Source organism: Seriola aureovittata, chromosome 20 (assembly GCF_021018895.1).
Source record: "Seriola aureovittata isolate HTS-2021-v1 ecotype China chromosome 20, ASM2101889v1, whole genome shotgun sequence".
Lineage (NCBI taxonomy): Eukaryota > Metazoa > Chordata > Actinopteri > Carangiformes > Carangidae > Seriola > Seriola aureovittata.
The window spans coordinates 13,558,367-13,578,238 of record NC_079383.1 but is presented as its reverse complement, the minus strand read 5'-3'; positions in this window follow the sequence as shown (position 1 = coordinate 13,578,238).

Below are 19,872 nucleotides of genomic sequence, written 5' to 3'. Positions count from 1 at the left end.
ATAAATGTTTAATTAGATATACAAAGAGAGGCGAATCATGGTGGTCCTGTCATATCAAAAATAGAATACCAGTCAGTTATTTAATTTCTCTCCACCACCATCCGCTCCTATTGCCCCACATTAGCAGCATCTTGTTCTCAATTTTCCCCCAGTAGCATTGCTAGTCCTGGCAGCCAGCTCGCCCACGCCGGCACGAGTCGAGAGGACAACTGGAGAAAGATCACAGTTCAGGCTCAGTCAGACGGAAAATATGGAAATCAGGCGGTGGACGGACGGACCGCTGTGTGTTCCCCCTGTTTCAGCAAGCTGCCACAGTTTGACTGACAAACTGACTTTTTGAGGGGCCTGTGCCCATTCCAGTCAGAGTTTATTGAAGGTGATTTTGATCTCCTTCATGAGGCCACAGCAGTGGTGCTGCCATCTGTCACCTTGATTGCATGGCGGCCTCTCTAGGGGGAGCGCCATGGCTCCTGATCGTTTACAGATTGCGCTGCTTTCGCCTCCATAAGGGCCACATGCACAGGGCCAGATGGTGAGCATACACGCTTATTATGAGTCTTTATCTCTGTGCAGGAAGGAGTGGAACCATTAGGCCTCCCTCAGGATCTCCACTCCTCTCTGCAGCCATGCTGTTCCTCCACAAATACAGTCCTCTTCCTCAGCTGTCACTGGCCTACAACAATACACACACGCACACCCGCACGCACACATAGCACACAGGACCACTTGTCAAAAAAACAAACACAGATCTACTCAGGGCATGTGATGGTTGTGTTAATACATCTGCATACACACACAGACACACACAGTAACACCTGTTTCTAATCCTGAATAATGGGAAAATATGGCATGTGGCATAAACATTAGGTGAGCATGGGTGTTGGTGACATTCGTTGTCTTGGTAACACACTGTCATGTAATAGACATTGTGATTTGGACGTGCGACATCAAGGATTATTGACATACACTGTCATTGTCACACCTTTACATGATATGTTGACAGTCTCCTGCAGGATCATGGCAAAGGCTGTGTGACCACATGGGCCAATTGATCAACACTAACAAGTGCTTCTAAAGAGGCGTCAGTGTGTGTGCCTGGAAATTGTCATGATAAAATAATCGGAGCACTACGCTGTGTGTGATAGAGTCTGTGAGCACAAATGTCCATTCATGCATGAGTCTGATTCAAACAGATTCAGCCTGGTATGAGACATTGGCAGGAGGCTGTTGTCCCTATCCCTGACATATGTACTGCATGACCAGGAGGGTGAAGAGTATGTTCAGGATTTAAAACCGACATGTGTAACGTCACCACACATTTGTCATGCTTCTTTAGAATCCAAAGTTCATTCACTTAAATGCCGTTCACTGTTTGGTACTCCCTATAAAACTGTGTTTTATTGGGAGGCAAAATGGAATTCATAATTATTCAGGCATTTATGGTGTAATGCCTTAATGAGCATTTACTAAGCTCTTCATGAGAGGTAATATCCCACTTGATCAGAGATTAACAGAGAGCATTTCAGTGCACGCTTTAATGCAAAAGGCTTAACTGCTTGAAGCATGGCTTCATTTCTCTCAATTACATCTAATCTAATGTTTGGATTCCCTCAGCAAAGATGCACTATTCAAGCACATAGCTGACCTAATGAGTGAAGAAACATTGTCTTGAAAAAATCTTCACTGTAGCATATCCACAGTGAAACATTAACATTATTCCTTTGTGTGAGTACTAGAAAGCCATTAAATCGCTGTTTGTTTGTTAAAAGAGTGGGTCGATCTGAGTTGAACATGCAGCACACACTCTATTGTCCTTTGCTGTCCCTGATTTTCCGTCCTGGGGCGATACAGCAATGTGCTGCACTTTTAGGACAACAGCCGGCTATCTGCGAGGGTGAGCCCCCTCGTCAGTCTCCAGCACGGTGTACAAACTGACATACTGTACGCCAGCCTGTGGTCACATTTCAGCTCAGGGCAAAGCGGAAACGCTCTATGGCTACATACTGCAGCATCACTTTGGTTAAACACTGCCAAGGCAACCTGAATAGCGACTGTAAATACATGTTGATAGCTAATTATTTAGAAAAACAACTGTGTTTAACCTGAAAAAAAAAAAAAATGTGCATGTCATCCTAGAGCATTTGTCAGTAGAACCTATTAAACCTCAATCTATCTCACTGATGATCTGTTGCGATTTCATGAAAAATAATTAGCATAATTATAGCTACTGTTACCTGCCACAAGTCCATCAAAGAGACAGAGTGTCTGGCTTGGCTAAATGACCACACAGCACCATGATACCACCAATCTAAACATGAAAATAATCGCTCATGAAAGAAGGTCAACGGGGCCTTCAGGGGGTGTGCTGTTCTGAGCAGCACCTGAACTGGACCCAACTGCAGATCGGTGGGGTATCATGGAAAGTGCCACAAGCACCCAGCCCTCGCAGGCCTGTCACAGACTGAAGGTGTCACCCAGAAAACAGCAGTTAAATTAACCTCGGTGGGCTCCAACCAAACAGAGCCTGCAGCATGCCAGCATAGTCCAGCCGAGCCCTTTTCATTCTCTGCCTGGTCCACTGAAGCGTTGGTGAAACAGTGTTGGTATGATATCAGTACACTGAGGTTTGTATGATATAAAATCAATTAACTGATCACATTGCTCTGCTTTGGAGGGCCTTGCCGCAAATTAAAGAAGGCTGTATACTACTTACATGGATTTGGTGTTTTCTTTTCATGTCCCTATGAGACAAACATACTGGAGAGGCATTGCTGAAGTAGGTACAGTATAAGTCGGTGTGTTGTTCAAGAGAAATTCAACAGGCTTGCACATGCTGCTGCAGAGGTCAGCTGTATGTGTATGAGGAAATGTTTCTAGCCTCCAGGCTCTGCTGAGGCGAAAATTCTGACATAAAATATCCAATAACAGCCAATTTCAGGTGAATGACATCCAATCAGTGCAGAAATGATCAAATTCACATTCCTCACAATGCATCAACTATCTGTTTTAGCGGGGATTTGGTGGCCAAACTTCCATATAATTGAAGAGGCTATGCTAGACGCCACTGGAGACATACCATCGGAGCACACCAGAGCTGAGTTACTTAGAAGAAGCTTCCTCTTGTTTGCCTTGGAATTAGCTCCGAGAGCACATCCACACATACCCGCCCATTTCAGCACACACATACACTCACTCTCAGCCTTTTTCACCCTTCTGCATCAATCTGTTCCCAAGCTGTTCCCACATTTTGGTGAATTTCCCAGGCTTATTCCTTGGCACAAGTGGATACTGGGGCTGATTACTTTAGCGTGAACCCATCGAGTCTGCCCAGAGCCTGCAAAGCGTGCACTCTCAAAAAAAAACAAAAAAAACCCATCTACCATTCTCTTCTTGCAATGAGCCTCTCAAAGAAATCCTAATGTTGTGCTTGAAGATGTGAGATGAAACATTAATATGAGTTTAGTGAACATTCACATAAACTGTACACATGTATAAGCAGTAGCAGTCTCTTCCGACATACTCCAGGACACCACAGCGTCCGCATCGATCTTTAATAAGGAACAACCACCAGCAACAAATCCAAACCCCATTAAAGAATATAAATTCAAAATCTATTCTGGCACTCAATCCAATGCAGATTTTCTCCCTCTTTCTGTCTCATAAATTACAGTTCTGGTGCACTGTGCAAATATTACCAAGCTGTAAGACAGCTGTGCCCCATTAAAATGTGTTATGGTTGCTGATTTCCTACAGCACATGGTCATCGTGCCAAATCTACAGCCAGTAATTAGTGGAGATGAAATGTTTAATTGTGCCTTAATTTTGATAAAATTTATCTGTCATCCATCCTATAATCAGGCATTATGCTCACAAATCAACGTCAGCAGATCTAGGCTGGGAGACATCCACCGACCTGACAGACATGTCTGGATCCCACTGCCCTGGTCTAACTGCTCAGAGTCCAGGAAACGGCACTGAGAGAGTAAGATAGAGGCTCTGATATTACTATCACAGATGATACTGAGCGCATGCTATTACTGCTCAGATTAGACATTCTAAAGTTTGATTATGTATGTGTTCATGCAAATGACAGAATGCTGATATTCAATTTACGGCAGAATGTGAGAAACAATGGCTGTGTGTGCAGCTTGTCTCCCTGTGAACAGACAACAAGATGGGACCATGTGGGTGATCTTGTCAAAATCACAGGACAACAGGAAGAAAGCCTCCTCTGACAGATGGATGACAGGAGCGCAGGAGTGGGAGAAGGTCAAGATGGGAGAGAGACACAAAGCCGTCTACACTGACTGGGAGAGAGCGCAGGATTTCTCGGGGTGCTAAACCGCGTAGTCCTGCCAAAGCACGGCCCGGGCAGATGAGAGGGGCTGCTTGTGGCTCTCCTGGGGGATACTGAGACTCAAGATGAGGCAGTGGAGAGGACCACTTATTAGCTCTGACAGCAAGAGGATGACTGAGCCTGAGAGTGATGGGTAATGGTGATTTACTGATTCATCAACAGCTGTATTATTGGGTAAATGTTAAACTGCGCAACCAAGAAAACATTCTTATTCTGCTTGAGCTTTGTTCAGTCTTGTGCATCCCTGTGTAAGATTCTCTGATTTACAGAAATGCACAAATTGTAAAATTGACAAGTCTCATGGGGTATCAAATGTATCAACTTCTGTAGCTGGCTAAAGCTTCTTGAATAAAATATTTTTCAGTGTACAGTAAGAAAAACCTCAGAGAGAAACAAAGCGCGTTTGTGAAATAGCACGCAGTAAGGACAGCAGCCGTTTTGCATATTTATGACTAATGTTGTCCCTGAGAGAGGCCGCCCCCTCCTTAGGGGCATTATGGGTGATTATTGTCATCTCAGTGCAGCCAGTTATTCACCAACATGCACCGCATAAAACACATCATTACAAAGGGCCACGACAGGAAATGAGATGTGGGGCAGGGCTCCAGGAGCAGCCCTTTCTAATCACAATGGCCAACTGTCACCCTCTGCATCCGCTTGTCTGCCACAGCTTTAAGCAGCAGTGTGGAAGGATTTCACTGCAAACTTTTGAGTGGATCTGCAGTGGTAGGACATCCTGCATAACATGTGGCACCCATGATAATTACGGCAGAATTAACACAGGCGGGTTTATGGCCCTTCTGCCACGTGGAGATGGCTGCCAGATAGACACAGGCCTCGTGTTTGAGCAGCATACTTGGGTCCAGACGCCCACCCGTCTCTAACACTTCTCACTACAACAACTGTTCTGGAGGAGAGGACCACTTTCAGCAGAGCTGCCTGTCACAAACCCTCTCATCCTCACAGCAGAGTCTGAATAAATTGAGGACAGTTTTAGGAAACTGGCAAATTACAAACACAGAGTAGCCAAATGAATATGGTTAGTGCTAGACATATATTCTACATTTCAACTCAGTATTAAACCATAAAGGCAATGGGAGGCAATCCTATTTAGTGCCAAAGCATATCAACAGCTATGATTCAGAAAAAGAAAAAAAAAACACAAAAATTATAAAACAAAACTTGTGACAGATTACATTTTTAGATTCATTTTACTTACAGATTCTGAATTTACTGAAGATGCAACCTGTGAGAAAAACCTGTGGAGAAAAACTGGGTCGTCTGTACCACGAACACAGGGGTTTCTTTTACAGATGACAGAATACAAGATATGAGTTCCATGTATATCTGGTGACTGAAGTTGATTACCAGACCCATCAAAGCCTTTGTGTCCCCCCATACAGAAACTCCATCTATGAAGCGCCACTACAAGGGAGGAGACATCAATAAAGAAAAGCCAGCCACCCTCTTGTCCTTGATTTCTTGTTTTTTTTTGTTCTTGGATTAAAGAAGAACATTTGCGATTTGCATTTTAAAACATCATGATCAAAAACAATTACCCTCCTCCTTCTGTATTTTTCTCACAACAAATGAATCAGATTACAGGCCTTGGTGAGCACCGGCTTCTCATGGCCTTGTTGCACTGACAATATTTGAAGTTTCCTGCAGTAACTTCATTAGGCGTATTTTGTCCAGAATTAGTGGAGCGTGCTGAAAATTGCTAATGACAGATGTTTCTCCACACTGTCACACTCCTTGTATCATTTGATTTGGAAAGCAACATACGGTGTTCTGCTCCATCAGTATGTCACAGACTGTCTGCAAACAGCTGGTCATAACTCAGTTCAGTGAAAACCATTACTTTCCAATGAAGTACTGGACACGTTCCAAATTGGGTTTTGGCATGGCCTCAGCTGCACCCATGATGCAGTGCAGCCCAGTGTTGCAGGTACACATGGAGGAAAGGAGGAGGGGTGAGCAGGGAGCAGGTGAAAAGGTTTTTCTACGAGCCCTCTGTCTCTTTGCTCTCCAGCCGGGCAGAGCGCTCTGATGGTGGATGAATATTGCCAGAACGGATATAGTGTGTGAACAAAGAGGCGACTAAAATAATGTTATAATCTTCTTGTAACATCCTGTGCCTCATTTTTCCCAAACAGCCTAAGAAGAGTTTGTTAGCAAGTGATATTTTGATTAAAAATGAGTGATTTGTGTAATTAGTAAAACCCTTGCTGAGCTTATTAATAAATAAAAATATTAAAATTTCTGTTCAGGAAGGTGTAGCTCCTTCTTTTTTCCCTCTTCCCAAAGTCTTAATGTTTGGATAAGCTCCTGGCTGAAGCTTCATATTTAACAGACAGGAATGAGAATGGTATCCAGCTTCTCATCGAACTCTTTTACAACTAATTGAATCAGCCTATTTCCAAAAACGTCCTAAATGTATCAGTGACTATATAAGTGATGAATATTCCTGTAATTGAAAGGTAAAGATTCCGGGTGTTTGGCTACAAAACTCTGGCCAGGAAGACAGTGCTGTGTGCCAGGACATCTCACAGCTCAGCTGCTGCCTGCATGCAGCAGAAGTGTCATTGACACCTCGCTCCATCTCTAAAGATAAGGCAGTAATGACGCTCTGTATTCCTGGGCCTGTCGAGGCTGGGTGTTAGTCGCTATTTGGCCCAAGTGGTAAAGATCTCCACAGCAAAATAGCACGCTGACAACATATGCTAAATGAATCTAAAATCATTCATTTCTGACTCATCTTCCTGCTTTTTTTAAAACTATTACTTGAAGGTCAAGAAGAGAACAGGTGATTTTTACTCATGAAGAATAATAATATATGAAAAATGCAAAAATATTCACTCTTCAGATAAAACATGTTCTCAATTTATTTCTTCAGCGATCAATCAATGAGTGATTCATTACACTAAATGTCACTATCATCATACTCTTTGTGTTAAAAGGGTCAAAAACACCTGCACCCATGGGACCCTCTTAGCCAACAGCCTGCAACATGAAGCTCTCCTATTTACTGTATCAATTCTGTGACCTCTGGCAATATCTGGTCCTTTTATCTGTGCGCTGACTGTATAACTGTGTAAGTGTTTGGTAGCAAAACTGACAAAACAGAACAGAATTGGATTAATGAAGACAAATGTGTGAACTCGGTTGTATGAATGTGGCCTTTTTAGTCTCTGGATGGTATTTTTGCTGCAAAGGCCTGTTCTCTCAATCATTGTAATAAGGCAGATCCCAGTCAGAGCCCTGACAGCTCAGAGATGAGGCTGCCCTCGTTCTGCACAGCGCTCAGTTCAGCACAAAAGGAGACAAAATGACTTTACTAACAAACACAGATCTGCTGTTTTCTATTAATGTTAATGCTGGATATATACCAACAGTTTGTGAGTTTAACTTCATCTCATGTACTGTAAATATTAAAAACAGCTTTGAGCAGCATAACTTGTAAAAAAACATTTGAATAAATAAATAAATCTCAATAAACTGAGATTAAAGTCTCAGGTCTTGACTTTAATTTTTGACTTTTCCTCCTGAAATGAAACACTTTTTCTCAGACTACTGAGATTAATCTCAGCAAAATCATTTTCATCTCGTCCTAATTAACTAACAGACTAATTGAAATTCCCATTTCATTCATTCACATGATATGTGATATGGGAATAATTTTAGCTGCATATATGAACTCATTAAGTCCAGAATGCCAGAAATGGATGTGTGAACCGTCATAAAATAAATTAAAAAAGAATCTGTTAGGTAGTTGGTACCCACCAGTGCAATTTGATCATACTGTATGCATATGGAATATACTTTACTTTATTTACTACAATATACTTTGAAGGAATCATGGTACTTATTGTTGGTAACAGCACAAGTCAGGAATCATTTCCCACTTCAATCCTTAGGTAGATATATTGAAAACAAACAATAAGACAACAATAAAACAATAAAACAATAAAACAATAATACAACATTTGGGAAGAAAGATATGAAACTCAAATTTCCCACATGACTCGACTGCAGCCTGATCTGTTCCTAAAGATCTATACAGAATATATATATATATATATATATATATATCTACATGACATGTCAAAATAAAATTAAATATGTTTTTCTTTATTGGACAACTTCACTAGTAAAAATAAACGATTTATACTTTACTATACATTTTTTTTCATCATCAATATTTCATTACTTTTACGCCCATGCATTTCTACATCAACAAACAAAGGTGTGTGTTGGTTTTAACAGCCAATAAACCCGTCAGTTATCGAGCAGTGCTGCCATATCATAGGTTTACACTTTTGAACGATCCCTCCCTGTACCACGTCAGCAGCTGTCTCAACGACAAACACATCAACAATATTTATTTGATAGATAGAACTGAATAATTTATTGAGCTAAAAAGTTAAAATGAATAGCGATAATTTTTTTTACTTGTGACGTTGATGGAGGACACAGAGTTTTGTTCTCCTCATAAGAAACACACACCACTCATACAGCTACAGGGATGAGAGGCTGCCCTAATGTAAAGAGCAGTGTTATCTCATTATCTCCACTCGCATTGTCATCAGACCATAAGCAGTTCAGTGGATGTACACACGGAGCATCTTTAAGGAGTATTGTCCCATTAAGCTGCTCTGATGTCTCCCACGAGGATAAAAGCTTTTATTTCTCGTATTAATGTTGGCTTCTGTGGAGTGCAATAATGTGTAGTTGTTTAGCCATGAAGAAGTGAAAAATGAAACATCATTTGTGTTTTCATGGTCGCGTAAGCATTGAGTGCTCTATCCACAAAGAAAAAAAAAGAAAAAAATGTCCCTGATTTTAATGGGATGTTGTTTATTTGAACTGTAAGGAAAACGTGTCTAATCCAGCTATTCCTTCACATTACACAAAGATACAACTCTCCTGCTTTATAGGTGCTATATTAATGCAAAAACTGACAGCACTAAAATGCTAACATAACTAATTACTTTTAATAAACGAGATATTTTACCGTTTTAATATGCCCATCCTGGTTTTGTACTCCCTGACCCAAAACTGACAATTGCGTTAATTAGATCTGATGAGGTTAGTTGACACAAATTTACGTTTAACCACATTAAAGTGAAAGGAAGAAGACATCGCCCTTGGAGTCATCAACTCAATCAACACTAATGACTCTAATGCTTCTTTGAATTTAATACCTATCACGTATTTAATTGAGAGAAAGAAAAGTGAGGGCGCAGCACTGTATGGGCCCCGTTTCCTCTGCTGTGTCATTTTTACATTTTTACATTTGAGACATCTCAAGAATAACAATAGAGCAAACAACAGAGAAGAAGTAAGTATACGAGGTTAATAATGCCCTCTTTTCCTCTCCTTTCACTATTTCTTGACCTTCACATTGCTTCTGCTCTTGTCTCTCTTGCTTTTTCACTGACCACATTTCCATGTATAGCATCTCTCTAGTCACTCTAGCACGCTCTAAAGCTCTGAGGATTTCACCCCAAGGATGCTCTGCAAAACAAAAAAGTCACATTTATCTCTGTAATTGGCCTCAGCGTTTAAGTGGATAATGTGGTTATTACTGCATTCTTTTCATTTCTTCCCCATCGCTGCTCCTTTCTTTCTTTCCATTTCTCTCTCTCTCTATCTCTTTATTCTCTGTTTTTTTTTCTGAAACTGTTGAGCTGGTAAGTTCAATGCAGAGGCACGTATGCACTCTGGAAAGGTAATCTAGAAGCCAGTTGAGCCATGACAAATAGGGACAGCTGGCCTAATTGAATCATTTGAGCTAAGACAGCTCAACTTGGTTATCCCCTCTGCAGCCCACACTGATATTAGTGCGGGAATCATTAGCCATGAAATCATGTCTGCTCTCTCTGACTGCATCCTTTATGACATGACAGCCAGCCCAGCCTGTCTCTTTCACTCTCACACCAAAAAGAGCCCTTCATCATAAACAGGCAGAGGTGGAGGCACCCAGGACTGAGTGGGATGTCTTTTTGTCTCTTTCTGGGCACTTGATGCTATGAAACTATTTCATCATAGTGCTTTGTGGTTACATCAAGGCATTACTGTACTGCTAAATCACAAACATGTACAGTAGATTTATCCTATTTTGTTGTAGTGGAATTACAATCCTGTTACAATTTCAGTCTCAGATTTATTTTTCTAAAAATATATTTTTATTTCTGTAACTGCAGGCTCCAGAATTTTCTGCATATGTTTTATTTTGAAGGCGTTTTCCCATCCTATTTTGGTAATGCCGTCTTGTCACACTTCACAGCCCTTAATGAGACACAATTACATTCATTCCTTAGGACCATTTGTGAATAATGCAATCAGGTGGGCATGATGGGCTCCAGTGAAGGATCATGGGGCCTCTTGGTGGAGGAAGAGAGGGGTGCCACATGTTCTGAGACCCCTCCTGCCTCGCAGCCTGTTTTCTGTGGTTCCTCTCTGCAGGACACCCCTTCATGCCAGGCGGTGCCATGGGCATCAACAGAGATGAGAGGGATGCAGCAGACAGAGAGACAGACATATCCACTGAGGGTGATGTTGGTAAAAGAGGGTGAGGCATTGAAGAATTTCTGCCTTATTTCTTCTGTTTAATTTAATTCCACAGTGGTTTGTGTTTTATTTGTGTAACGATTCAAGTAAGCCAAGGAGTGGAAAAACACTACGGTCACTACAGGTTCATTATTCTCTTCTCTGGCCTTAGTGTAGTGATCTATGACATGAAGCGAGGTGACTGCGAACTCAATGGATGGTCCCTGTGCTCTGCGTAATAATGGACATCCATCCCAGAGTGAGGATGCCTAGCTTAATGGAGCTCAGACTGGGGATACTGTGCAATGTTCAGGCCCATTTCCTTTTGACTCACATTCCACTGGGGTGGCATGACCCCAATGAGACGCCTGCTTTCCCCAGGTGGCAGTGAGCGATGCTCCTCCACAGTGTCGGCGCAGGCGAGCGAGGAGACCCCTTCTTTGCCCAATGGGCTGGGCTGGAAAAACAGACGCCCACACAGACTTGCACATCTCTTATGCACACATACACTCAGATGCACCCTCAACACCCTCAGGGGCCTCAGCCCACTTTCAAGGAAATTTTGACATGAGCAATTATTGAGGGTTAGGGAGTGACAGGTCTATTCCAGGTTTCAACAGGCGCACAGAGGAGAAGTGGGCTGACAGTCGTCTGGAATTACCAATCGGGCTGAGGCAGCGCACTGGACTAAGTGAGCTGCATGTCTGTCTGCCTCTCTTTTTTTCCCTCAGGGCTTTTTAGATGAGCGCTCTGCCTCTCCCTGGATGTTTACACATCATTAAGGTTCCCCTGTCTCATCTCTGCTCTGTCCTTTAAGGAACAGGCCTCCAGTAGGTCTGAGGTGGAAGAAAAGACAGTTTCTGGTCAAGCATGAGAGAAAGAAAGCAGTGGTGCAGAGGAGGCAGCAGTGAGAAAACACTTGAGTTCATGTCAAGAAGAGCTGCTTGTTTGCTGTTTCAAAGTTTTTCAGACAAGACAAGTTCAGACGTTCAAGCAAACTTTTATATTTTGAAAAATATCTTTATGCACTTGCATTGTACACCAAACTTTTTTTTTTTATCAGTATATTTTTTTCTTTTTCAACTATTAATCACATCATTTGTAGCTTTTTCAATTGTGCATATTTCAAGCTCTACAATTATTATTAACAAAAGTAAAGCAATCACTGATTGTTTGCACACATCATCAACAGAGCTTTAAAAAGAACTTTATAAATTTGACTTCTGAAAGAAAAGAGCAGGAACAGGAAAGTCTGGTGTGCGGCAGACACGTTAGACAACACTGGTAATGAAGCATTGGCAGAAAGTGATAATTATTTTAATTAATGATAATGGTTTTAATGATTCAACATTTTGGCTAATTGATTATGATTGATTGCACATTACTAAACAAGGAAAGTGAATCAGGGAGGTAATCAGGGAGATGACAGCACAGGTCAACACTACAGCGTGACGGAACATACACTACACATGCTAATCAGACCCAGAGAGACGGAGAGAGGGAGATGCAGAGGGAGAGAGAGGGCAGATGGAGGGAGGGATGGAGAGATGGAGTAAAAACACTGAATGAGTTCACGCGGAAGAAAAGCAAAAAGAGAAAATAAACAGAGTAGACTTAGAGATGAAAATGTTGCAGAGTATGAAGTGATTGTTAAGACGGAAACTGGGAAAACAAGAGAAGATGGGAGGAAATATGACACAATTCATCTGGCTATTTGTGTGTAGTAAAAAAAAAAATCTGCAAATTTAAGATGACGTTCAGCAAATAGCACGCATTTCATTTAGAAAACTGTTTTGTTTGCAGTGAGTACACAAGGATATCTTAACAGAGCAATCATACTGACTGAAGGTGCAGAGGATTTTGTATCAATCTAAAAGTTCAGCAATAATAAAGTATTTTCCAGTAATATAATTTAATATGCAAAAATACATTTTCTTGTCAAACATCTCTGTGTGTATAGTTACAGTTAAATTACCTTTACATATGGAAAAAAAAGCAGGTTTAATGATCTGTTTGAAGAGAAAAGACTTCATCTGAAAAATAAAGTCAATTTCATGTTTAAATCTTCAATATATGATCATGTAAGAGTTACACTTTTTAAAAAATAAAATTTCATTTCTGATGAGTTCTCCTGGGGGGTTCATTTGTGTTTCAGGGAGCTAACTTTTGTGGTAGCGTTTATTTGTTGAGTTTGGGACCTGAGATCTTTGTTTGCAAAGTATTATTTGTAAGAGGTGTCTGACAAATGTTTAAGTCCTTGTGGGCTGGGCACTTATATGTGTATGACTCAATAAAGAACATAACCAACTAACATACATGTATCATTTCCTTTGTTCATCTGGGTCTAATTGTATGTCTTTATAGGTAACATTTACAGCCCACATGCAGACAGTGAGAAATGAATATTTAACAAGGCCTTAGGCTGACTTCTATCAGTAACACTAGTGTCTCTTCACAGCCACTTGAAGTGTGTTTGTGTCAGGGAGGAGTTTCTGTATCCTCATCATACCATACAGCATCACCCTGTGACCAGGCCAGTGATTAACATTTAAGGAGTCGTCCTTCCTCTCCTATTCTCCATCTCCTCCTCTTGCTTTTCTCCAATGCACACACACACTTGTCAGTAGGATTTTTTTGTTTTTTTTTGCTTCCAACATTCCCCACTCCACCTCCATCATCAGTTACTATTGTCTAAGCCTCTAGCTGTACCCCACCCCAGGAGCTCATGACATGCAAATCTGTCCCCTTGATTTCACTTTGGAGAGATGGTGAGTGGAGTGGTGAAGTGCCCTGCCCTCTGCCACCCTCCTACGCCCCTCCTCCTCTGTCCCAGCCCACCTCCGTCTCTTGCTCTCACCCTCTGGATGAAGCGCCCCTCAGAGTGGATGGACTGGGTTCGAGTTTAATTAATGAAATGTATGATAATGTGATTTCTTTAATAGAATGACATAGTCTAATGGTGTTGTGTGATTATGATTAATATAGTACTTTGGTGGGAGAGAACATCAGCCAAGGGCTAAATGAGGACCTTCTCTCTCCAGTTCCAGTCCTGGACACATTTCAGCTCTGCGGTGAACCTCTGAACAGAGCTCGTGTCTGTCTCCCAGCTCAGACAGTGACTGTGGAATTTATTGCTTTGTTTTGCCTCAGTCCTCTTTAAAGGAATGGCTTTTTTTTTGTATTCTTGCATTTTGCATTCGTGCAAAGAGTCAGACGAGAAGATCAATGCCACTATTACAAGGCTGTATGTCTGTAAAGCTGCAGCAGTTACCGATTAGCTTAGCATAAAGAATAGAAACATAGGGAAACAACTCCTGTGGATATGTCCTAAGGTTACAGAATCTCTACCAAAAAATATGCCTAAAACTCATAGACTCAACCTGCAATAAGTGATTGATGTGGTGAACATGCAGGCTAGTGGTAGTAGTGGCTAATAGTTGCTTATTTACACATCCAGCGGATACGGAGCAACATTAGCATTCATTTGGAATTGTGTTTCTGGCCAAATCCAACATTCACTCTGCTTTTAGTTATGTGTTGGTTTGCATCCAATTTCTTTCTCCTAGCATTGTATTTTTTAACTAAATGCTCCACTATGTTCACAAGCTAATTGCTAACTCTGTGTGCTATTCAGAGCTAAGCACATAGCCAAGTGTACAGTTGGTTTTCAGAGCTGCAATGAGAGCAGTAAGAAGAGGTAGTAAGAAAAAAAAAAAAGAGTAAAGTTGCAGGCCAGAAAAACAAAACAAAAAGCTAAAATGGGCTATAAAACTCCACAGAGCCCAGGGAACTCCAGAGTCAGGCAGTAATACTTCGCCTTTTACATACTAGTAGTCATGTGATCCATCATTAATATAAAAATGGTATAGCAGCTTTAACAGAAAACCAAGAGTGAAAATATGTTTTCATTTTACAGTGGATTGTGTTCCAGACTGTTTCTTGGCATATAGGAGAGTGATTCTGTTAGCTTGGACAAAGCCAGACCCATTTCCGGTATGCTAAGCTAACCAGCCGTAGCCTCTTAATTAGCACACAGATATTAGAATGGTATCAATCTTCTTTACAAGAAAGAAAACAAACCTATTTCCCAAATTGTCAAGCTATTTCTTTCCATTTTCATTCTTTTAATTATAAGCATTTACCGTAGCTCCTCTTGTTAATAAAGATCTGTCAGTATTTATCCTGTTTATGAAATAGGAACGATCAAATCAACCTCTTAAAGCTACCCCTCTTTTCATTGTTGCTAGTGAACTACAATGTTGACCTCATATAAACATGCAGAAGATTAATGTCTAAACTGATAACTCGTAGTTCTATATATCTTCCATTTGTAATGATCCCACGGGTCAAAGGTCTCTATTTTCTCTTTCAGATGTAGACTGGTGAAGTGGCAGTCAAGCGTGAATCGTATTATCCTTGAAGAGATTAATGTAGCCGACTGAATGAAGAGGGTAATGATGTGGACAAAGGCCACTTATTTTCCCTTTATAATGGGAGTAACTACTTTGATTTCTGTGAGGTGTTGCCTTCATTTTCCAATATTCTACCTAATTTTACCATATGGTAAGAAAACTTTTCATTAGACCTGGTTCTTTGTTGAAGCATGAAATGTCAGAAGCTCCAGAAGTGACATTTTTGGCAGTAAGTGGAAGGTGGTGAATCAAGGTAGATGCATCTCCTTCAGATTCACTGAAGAAACAAAGTCTTCCATCATATCCACCTGTCTGAAGGTTGTTTGAAGGACAGACGCGATGCTATCGTCTGGAGAAACAGGAGGTTTGAGGGAAGTGCTTCTCCACAACCGTTTGTCACTCTGATATCTGGTAAATGTGATAATTAATACTGTAATTTAACTAAACCCACTCTGCGAGGTCTGTAATTAAAACTGATGTACCTACTTAGCACACCAAGCATCACAGGTGGGCCCAAATTAATCTGCAAATAGAGCTAAATTGCCTGTGCTTAGCGTTTTCGTCAACGTCACTCACTTTGGGGGGAAATATCTGTAATTAATTCTGATATAACAAAGTCGTAAATTTGAGGTTAAATGCAGCCTTGACAACAGACGCGATGACAGCAAGAGACCTCATCTAGTCGTCCCAGATGGGATCCAAGACTCTGCTTTCTCCCAAGAACTTGGCTGAGTCTTCCTCTGACAACTGTTTGCTGCTATAAAGACAAGAGGAGATATTCAACGATAGACTCATCTTTTCTTGCATTCCCTCCCAGTCTTTTTCAATTCTGAGTAAATCGAAATGAACTGGAGTGAAAGCTGACTTCCAGGCTACAGAACGGAAAATGACATGATTAGTTCTGGATGGAAGCCAAATGAATGAATGCATTTTTGATTTTGACTTGCAATGAAATGAAGCTGCAGCCGCATGATTTACAAGCTTGTTTAGTCTGAGTTTTTGCTCTTCCCTTGTATTTCTGTGCTAGACTACATCCAGAAATATCACTTTACTATATGTTTTATATATTCTGTGTTCTCTTTTAGTAATGCCAAGTTAAAAGCCTTCTGGTGCTCTTACAGTTTGGTAAATATCACCTTTTTCTTATTCCCAGATGTGTTACACTTAAATAAAAAAAAAATACAGTGTATTTAATTCACATCAGAGTTGATTGTTACAATCTCGTCCTCTGCACATTCAATACCCAGAGGATCGTTCATTTCGCAGTTTGACCTGTGACATTCACAGCCAAAGACCTTTTCCTCATATAGAAAGGGATTCAAATAAACATCGACCACAAAGCTGCAAAATTAGCATATGGATAATATAAGATAGAGGTGTATTGAAATCAAAGAGTCAAAGAATTAAAGGCTTCTTCTTTGAATGCACAATATTGTTCATTGTTCTTTCCTGGGTTTTTGTTTTGGCTGGTACACACAGCAGAAGCTGGCATGCCGCTATTGTTGAGCAAAAACAGTAGATTGAACTGAACGACAGTCAAATCAAAGAAATAATCACATATTTATGAATATTTAATATGGTCATGGCAAATAAGGCAAGTAATTAAGAGTTTCCATAAATTAGCAAATTGTTATTTTATGTTAATGAGAGATCTTCAGCTTTTTCCTCATGAATAATTTATGAATCAACAAAAAAAAAGTTTCGCAGGGAAGGAATGAGGAAGTCTGACTGTCGTGCACATGTGCCGAGACAAACACACAGCTTTCCTCCAGTTACTTTTGTTTTGTTCAATTTGTCACTTGATATTTATTAGGCTGGAGATGGCAGGTTTTATCAGTTGAATGTACAATGCAGCCGGGTGTGGAGTTGTTTTGGAAGGAGAGGTGATACTGGCATCACAAGCAGACGCCACAAATGCCTTTTCATGTTTTCTTGATCAAAACAGCAGACTATAGCTTTTATCTCCAAAGTGAGAAGTAAGAGGTCTTGCAAGGGAGAAAATGTGAGGAAAGTTGGGCGATATAAGGAGAATTAGCTGTTAAATGTAAAGGAAATGTGCGAATGAGTATACACTGAAGACCATAGCACACTAGGGAGCTGGGGGGGGTCTCACTAAAGGGGTTAATATGAAGGCGGAGGAGAGGAGTGGGTGGGGCAGGAAGGGCAGCGAGTCAGAAAACAAGAGCAAAACAAATCTGTGATCTGGAACTCGGAGAGCAGCCACTCAGGAGGGATTAATGAGAAGTAGGAGGCTGTGAAATTATGTGGCCTTTGAGTGGGGAGAATGGCCCTAGCAGAGCATGGCCCTGAAATGAGGTGAGACAAACTTCACCTGATCCACAATTAACGGCATCACGCGGATGGGTGACACAGGGTCGCAGCAGGGGGGGGAAGGAGAGGGAGGGGAAGATAAAAGTCACAATTCACTTTGTGGCAAATTATCACCCCTCCAAAAAGGGCAGCCATCAGAAACTGAGAGTCAATGAGGAGAGGAGAGGATTTTACACACCTGTCTTTTTAAAAAAGACAGCGACAGGGATGAGAGGAGAGCTTGTTAGAAAGATTTATGCTTAATAAGGACAGACAGTAGCAGGGGATAGAGACAATTAACGGTATGGAAAAACATAAATAAAGAGTGTAAGAGTGAGAGACAGAGGAGGAAAATGGGGTTGAGTTGATTGCACAGGGGGTGAGGAGCAATAACAGGAGCACAAATGATTAAGTGGTGTTAGGGACTAGGAACACTTGTTTGCAAGGACAATCTTTGTGTGCTTTTGTTGTCTGCCGGCCGCCTTTATCTTTGTGTAATTCTCTGTCTGATGAAATGTGTTTAAAGAGATGAATTGGGATCGGAGGAGCCGTCCTGACATGATTATGAGGGATTCATCTGCAGCCATCTGCCACCGTTATGAAAGGGGGGGAGGGGGTGGGGGAGTGGGGGGGTTGGGGGGGCTAGCAGAGAGATAGAGAGAGAAAGGGAGAGAGATGGAGGGAGGAAAGGGAGGGAGGGAAGTGCAGACCTTCTGTTCAGCAACCCTGCCACAAACCCACCATTACACAGGCCTCTGGCCCACAGTTTAACATGAAGACTTGTTTTGCCCCAGTATCTGAAGGTGAGCTCTGGGTCCAATTAAAGAAGCAGAAGTGGGTCATGAAACTTGTGCATTTATTGTAGTTTGACATGATTCAGCCGCAGATTAAAAGCATTGTCTTAACAGCAGTAGGATCGCTTTGATGTTAAACACACAGACATGATTGCTTTTCCACGCCGAAACACATTCAGATCTTTTCTTTTTCTTTTTTTTTTTTTAAAGAATATTTCCCAGGTACCACTGGTATTATATTCTGACTTGGAAATGGCTCCTATGCAGACTACATCACATTCACACACCAGTTGGAGAAGAGGGCACAACAGATGGGTCCATTGCTCATCACAACGTCCACTTGTTCTAAAGGGGAAAGCGGGGGCCTCAGACAGCATGTCTTAAGTTGTGTAATAGGCTTTTAGTGTCACAAATGAAAGTCACACATGGATTTTTTTTTTTCTCAGGTTGTTTGTTTTTCCTTGTTTTTTGGACTGAAATATTTGTTCATCACTGTGAATAAAAATGGACTATAAGTGAATTATATAGCATAAACCTGCATGACTGTATTGAGGATTTAGGTATTAGCAACTCTTGTTGATATTTTACAGAACCGATGACTATTATCTCACTCTCTTCTCTTATAAAATCACAGTCTGTTATATGCCTCTGTAATTTTGAGTTTTGAGTTGTCCCTCACTGACAGCTGTCTTCTTTTTATGATCACTTTGTTTCAATGTGTGAAAAATCCCCCACTTCCCCTGGATTTTAACAAAGCACCTATTTCATTTTGCCCCACTATTCGACTGAGCCATCACTTCATATTACAGGTCAACGTTACGGTGCTTAATTATGTGCCGGCTGCTTGGGGCTCCTAATAACCTGTCATTGAGGGGAATTTGAATGTCACACCATATTGTTGGGCCCTAATGGCAGCGGGCAGATCCACTGATGAGCCGTTTTGGGACAATTACAGCGGATATTCAAATCACGGGTCTGAGTGTGCGGTGAACTGCACCGCACACCTGACATGTTGGTTGACCATAGGTGTACACGCCCGCGCACGCGCACGCTTTCTCTCTCTCTCTCTCTCTCTCTCTCTCTCTCTCTCTCTCTCTCTCACACACACACACACACACACACACACACACACACACACACACACACTTGTTGTATCCTGACCCTGCAATCCAACTCTCTTGACACATAAAGAACCCCCCCCCGACACAAACACACACACACACACACACACACACACACACACAGACACCCGACCCCGCTGCTGCTGAAACAGTTTAACTGTAGCCTGATCGCTTTTATTATCCGCCTAATCCAGATATCAGCGATTTCATCAAGCCGGGAAGATATGCATATCATGAATTATTTTGACACTGGGACCTTTTAATTTTCGCCGGCAATATTTCATCCCACCAATCAGTGCCTGGAGTGGTTGTCGCCGGGCGGACGT